The sequence below is a fragment of the Microplitis mediator genome, chromosome 11, assembly GCF_029852145.1.
Source record: "Microplitis mediator isolate UGA2020A chromosome 11, iyMicMedi2.1, whole genome shotgun sequence".
Lineage (NCBI taxonomy): Eukaryota > Metazoa > Arthropoda > Insecta > Hymenoptera > Braconidae > Microplitis > Microplitis mediator.
In genome coordinates this window covers 18,056,295-18,062,294 of record NC_079979.1, presented here as the reverse complement: position 1 = coordinate 18,062,294, position 6,000 = coordinate 18,056,295, and the positions used below count along the sequence as shown (strand labels likewise).

Below are 6,000 nucleotides of genomic sequence, written 5' to 3'. Positions count from 1 at the left end.
CATCTGTATTATCTAAAATTTTGAAGTTCTTTCTCCGAAGTGTTTTTCACAAATATTTTCGTTACTTTTTTTTTACTAGCACGGAAGAAAAAACTTTAAAAATTACTATTTGAAATTATAACCCGGAACCCGGTTGTCGATATGGGGAATTTTAACATTCAAATAGTAAATTTTATAATACGTGTCGTCTATTTTCTAAGTATCAGTTACGATTTTTAAAGTTCAAATAGTAATTTTTCTTACATAGACAATAAATTTTCATACTTATCCTATAATTATTCACGTTTGAATCATAAATGAAAAAATTACTATTTAGAATGATAGTATTTACTGATTACTTTATCATTATATTACTTGTCGTTCTCAATTTATACACAGAAAAAATTTTTTGATAAAAATTACTCTGTAATTCCGAGTAATCCTGGGCCGTTGCAAAAAATTGCTATATTTTGTTTTAAATTTAATATTTTTAGTTTAAATACACTGAGAGAAAAAAAAATTTTTTTCAAGTATTTTTTTTACTTATTTCTGTGAATACTTAAAACAAGAAATTTTTCCTAAATTGAAGTATAATATTTCTTATTTTTAGCAACTATTGCTTCGATCTAGTAATATATTACTAGATACATGAGTTACTTGTAACAAGCAATTATTTCTTGAATTAAGTTGACATATTTCTATATTCAAGAAAGCAATTACGTAAGCCAAGAAAAATCTTTCTTTGACCAAGCAATTTTTTTCCAAGTTCGAGAATATATTTTCTCAAGTCAAGAAACTTTATTCTTGGCTAAAGACATTTTTCGTATTGAGTCAAATAAAAAAGTTCTTGAACTAAAACAAAAAAAATTTTAAACTTAGTAAAAAATTTCTCATCTTAAGTGATTTTTTTTTCAGTTTGAGAATATTTTGTTCTCAAGTCAAGAATCTTTATTCTTGGCTAAAGACATTTTTTGTATTAAGTCAACAAAAAAAGTTCTCGAACTAAAACAAAAAAAAAGTTTTAAACTAAGTAATAAAATTTCTCAGCCCAAGTGATTTTTTTTCCAGTTCGAGAATATTTTTTTCTCAACTTAAGGAATTTTTTATCATGGTGTGACGAGTCACGATATTTTCATATATAAAAAAAAAAAATTATTAAAAGAAAAAAAAATAAACGCAAAAAAATATAATGCGTGTAAAAAAAAAAAATAAATAAAAATAAATAAATTTAAATGAATAAAGAGATAGAGAAAAAATAAGGCGAGTGAAAATAACAAAGTGTGCAAACGCAGAGTGCGAAAGAAAAAATTAGTACCAGGAGTCACCGCTAGGCGCAGAAGAGCGCTGCAACATTTTCCTAGTTGGACAGTTAGAATAGAAGTAATAAGTTCCGTTCAAAGGAGTGAAAAAGTCACTCTGTCAACTACTCCCAACAGGATAATATCCTAGTAGAAGAGTACAAGTACTCTTGAGGTAAATATTTGTGAGTAGATTTTTGGAATGCTATTCAGTCATAACTATAACAGCGCAGGGGAATCCGAAGAAGCATCCATACGGATTAAATTTAAATACTAAATATAAATAATTAATTATTGAATTGATCATTTCATATACTAAATAAGAAGATTTAATTATTAAATTTAAGTATTTTAATTACTAAATATAAATTTTTAATTACTGAACTTAAGTCGTTCAAATACTGAATGAAAATTTTCAATTATTATACTTTAGTGTTTTAAGTAGTAAATAAAAACTTATAATTATTAAATTAAAGTATTTTAAATGCTAAATTAAAATATTTCAATATTGATCACGAGTTTTTTAAATACTAATCTTTAATTTTTAATTATTGAACTTGAGTATTTTAACTACTAGATGTGACTTTTTATTATTTAATTGGAGTATCTTAATTACTAAATTAAATTTTTTTCATCATTTATTTCAAGTATTATAAATATTAAATTTTAGTTTTCTATTATTTAACATTAGTATTTTTTTATTAAACCCAAGTTTTTAGTATTAATAGATTTCACAAGTATTTTTACTAGAATTAAGAAATTATTTACTCGGTACTATTTAAGTATCTAAAATACTTGAATCAAGTATTTTTACTTGAAAATATGCACTTTTTTCTCTCAGTGTATTAACGTTGCTAGACCATGTTTTACTCTACTACTGAGTAATTTTTAAAAGTCTTATATTTAATCGATTATTGCGAATATCTCATCTTAATATATCAATTTTTACTCCACGCGATTAATTTTTACTCCCCAACATACCATTCTTTTAAACCCATTAACTTTTTGATGAAAAACTGCTTGTAACTCGAATAAATTTTCTTATCTATGGAAGTAATTTTTACTCTAAACTGCAGGGTAATTCGAAAGTAAAAAGTCGTAATAGCCCAAAATTACTCGATTCGGAGTAATTTTTAGAATAAATAACGTGGCAATATTCATACAAAAATTCTTTCCGTGTATAGTTAATTTTTTTCCGTGAGAGATTAGCCGAGCACTAGCAATATATAACCCATTTAGGAATCGAAATAGCGAGCGGCCTTGTTTGAACTAGTTGTATGTATGATTGCTTCATGTAAGATATGAGATTATTTTAGGGATTACGGTACTAAGGATTAAGGATTAAGCGTCAAGGATACAGATCGAAAACAGGGATAGAAGTCGGTAGAATTTAAGTTTACAATTTAACTGATTGTTTAACCCTCTTGGCCTCCTCGGTCCCTTCTTCCGCTCATTCTCTTCATCCATCGACAAGTTAGTTTGTACAATGTTAATTACAACGTGCCACTGGCTCAGGAATTATGCGGTTTATTGAGGAATTCCAGTGGATGCATAGCTTAACTGGCCAAATTTCCTTCTACCGCTACTGCTACTGTTTGTACTACGTGTTTAATTCTCAAAGTATGTACCGAAAATCTTCGACACGAGTTCTAAACTTCAATATGAATTTTCGTTTAGAAATTTTTTTTTACTATCTAAATTTTTTGTGGAATCGCCGGCTGCAATCCCGTTATCGCGGAAGAAGGGGGGGGGGGATGAAAATAATTATACGATTTTTTTGATGTTCTTTACCAAGATTTACAATATTGTTGGGTAACTACGGAAAATTCTGTAACACGATAACGTTAATAGCAAAACATAAAAAGTTATTTGCAGTAAAATTTTTTTTTTAGATTTTTTTATCGACTATTTTATGTCCCAATAATCGCTCGATAAATTATAAGCCAATAATGTTTAAGAATAAAACATTAAAAGCTTAAAATAAAAATATGGCTGATAATAACATTTTTTATGTATTTTGTTACCGTTAAAATTTAAGGCCGGTAAAAATTAAAACTAAATTGTTTGAAATAGAGCAAACTGTTATTAAAATTTTAGTGATGATATATAACCTTGATGACAGAACACAAGAATAAAACAATAGGGTAAAAGTGACTAGAAAATTTGTCTGGAACAGAGCCAACCAAAATAAGTCACAGAAGTACCGAGTGAGCGGGGGTTGGATTCGAAAGTTGTGATTGACCAGTAGTTTAAAGTCATCCGCTAGGTGGCGAAAACTGCCGACCCATCTCGCATGCAGAGATTTGAATCCAAGTACTTAAGATCAATCGACCATCAAAGCAAAAGCGCATCTGTTGGCGCGAAATTTATTATTTCAAAAGTTTCTGTTAAAAAAAATAAAAGTGATGTTTATAACGAGCGGCAGCCAATTTGAGTGACCAAAAGAGTGCGGAAGCTCAAAAAGTCGTAACGGAAAGCACTCCGAGTCAAAAAATAAATTCTAGTTTAATCCTCAAAAGCTTCAATTCTTCTGATGTTTTATCTGCCGCCCAAAAAGTAGCTCTACTCTAATACTCAAAATCCTCAATGAGAACTATGAGGTCTAAATGCGAATAATTTATAGATTTTAAATTATAAGTCAGACCTCAAAATCCTCAAAGAATGAAAAGTTACATTTCGGACTTTTAAAAATTTTAGATAGAAAAGGGAGGGGAGAGAATACGAGGAATGAGACTTTTGAGGTTCAAATGTGGATGAAACTATTCCTGTATTTTTGGAGTATTTTGAGGCTCTAATCCAAATTGTGTTATTCCGGTTTGGTCCTTAAAATGGAAAAATAGGTCGCAACTACTACTTTGAGGACTAAACTAGGATAACTTTCTGTACTGTTGTCAATCTTAAAATTCTAAATTGATCTTCAAAAACCTCATTGAGAACTTTGAGACTTAAATCCGAATTTTTTTTTTTGACTCGGGGCAATAGGAGAAGTTGCTTATAACGAGCTTGGACCGTATGTATAAAAAGTTGACATATTGGAAAAACAAAATATTGTTGGTGACTGATAGTAAATAAAGTTTGTAATAGATAACAAACTAAATAGATTAAATGTAAAACCATAGTACACAGTGAAGATATTGGAGATGTGTGATCTATAATATTGTTAGCCTGTCCATTATGATAGAAGATCGTTACAAGGTACGTTGTAAATTATGTCGTTACCAGAGTGCCACATTCGATACACTTACTCACACACACACATCCGTAAGCGCCATCTGATTCTGGCAGGCTACTAGAGCAAGAGGGAAAGTGAGGGAGAGAGAAAGAGAGTAACATATATATTGTTTTATCTCTATTCTCTCCATACCCTCTCGTTGAGAGACCCCCAACATCCTACAATCTACAATACTTCAACTACTCCCCTACTCATGCCCACGCTTTATTCGAAATTGCTAGCCAGCTAACTAGGTAACAGATTGTTTGTTGTAATAAAACGTTTAATTACAGAAAGCTTTGAGAGTGATTGAATGATCGTGACTACTCACTCGCTCATATGTGGAAAATTTTCCATCGGATATTTCCTAAATCTACACTGAAAAAAATAATCGGTAGCAGCTACCGATTGGCGGTCGGTAGCTACTATCGATGATTTTTCGGTAGCCGCTACCGATTATTTCGGTACCAGTTATCGAAATAATCGGTAGTTGCTAGTGATTATTTTTTGGTAGCTGCTACCGATTATTTCAGTACCAGTTACCAAAATAATCGGTAGCTGCTACCGATCAATTTTCGGTAACAGCTACTGATTACTTCGGTAACGGCTACCGATTATTTTGGTAGCCGTTACTGATTGGAATCGGTACCAGCTGCCGAAAAAAATCGGTAGCTGTTACCAAAAATTAGGTAACTGGTACTGAAATAATCGGTAGCGGCTACCGAAAAATAATCGGTAGTGGCTACTGACTGCCAATCGGTAGCTGCTACCAATTAATTTTCGGTAACAGCTACCGATTATTTCGGTAACGGCTACCGATTATTGGGTAACAGCTACCGATTATTTTGGTAGCCGTTACTGATTGGAATCGTTACCAGCTATCGAAAAAAAATCGGTAGCTGTTACCAAAAATTAGGTAACTGGTACCGAAATAATCGGTAGCGGCTACCGAAAATTAATTGGTAGTAGCTACCGATTGCCAATAGGTAGCTGCTACTGATTATTTTTTTCAGTGTAAAAAAAATAGAGTCGCACTGTATATTTTTTCGACTCACTGATTTTATTGTTGTCAATCTGATTAATACTTATTTTATTTATTATTAATTATTTTTTTTGGTTTCAAGAAAGGGGTTTTTCATAAAATTGAAGAACAAAAAATTTTCATGATAACCTGACTTAAATTTCCTCACTTTTATGTCAAGTAATAATATATAAGTTTTATCGATCGAGGGAATAGAGAAGAGTACTGTAATGATGAAAAATAATTTTAGGAGTGTCGTAAAGCGTTTCCTGAAACATGAAATCCATAGGGGTGTGATCTGCATGTCAAAATATGAGCGCTTTTGAACCGACGGTAGATGAGAAATGCAGTAGCATAAAATGAGGTAGAGACTCGTATAAATGACTAGACTCGGATGAATATAGATAGATATATTGTCATATTAATGTCGTATATATATATATATATATATCTTGTGGGATATAATTCTACACATCTCAAGAAAGGTATTA

At 30.8% G+C, this 6,000-nt stretch overlaps 1 protein-coding gene across 1 annotated transcript in view; it reads left to right on the top strand.

Moving 5' to 3' along the window:
• Window positions 1–4,339: 4,339 nt before the first annotated feature.
• LOC130677271 (sodium-coupled monocarboxylate transporter 1) overlaps window positions 4,340–6,000 on the top strand; it is a 41,765-nt gene continuing 40,104 nt past the window's right edge. The window contains exon 1 of the mRNA XM_057483961.1: window positions 4,340–4,472. The gene's annotated coding sequence lies outside the window, so the exon portion shown is untranslated. The remainder of the gene's footprint in view (window positions 4,473–6,000) is intronic.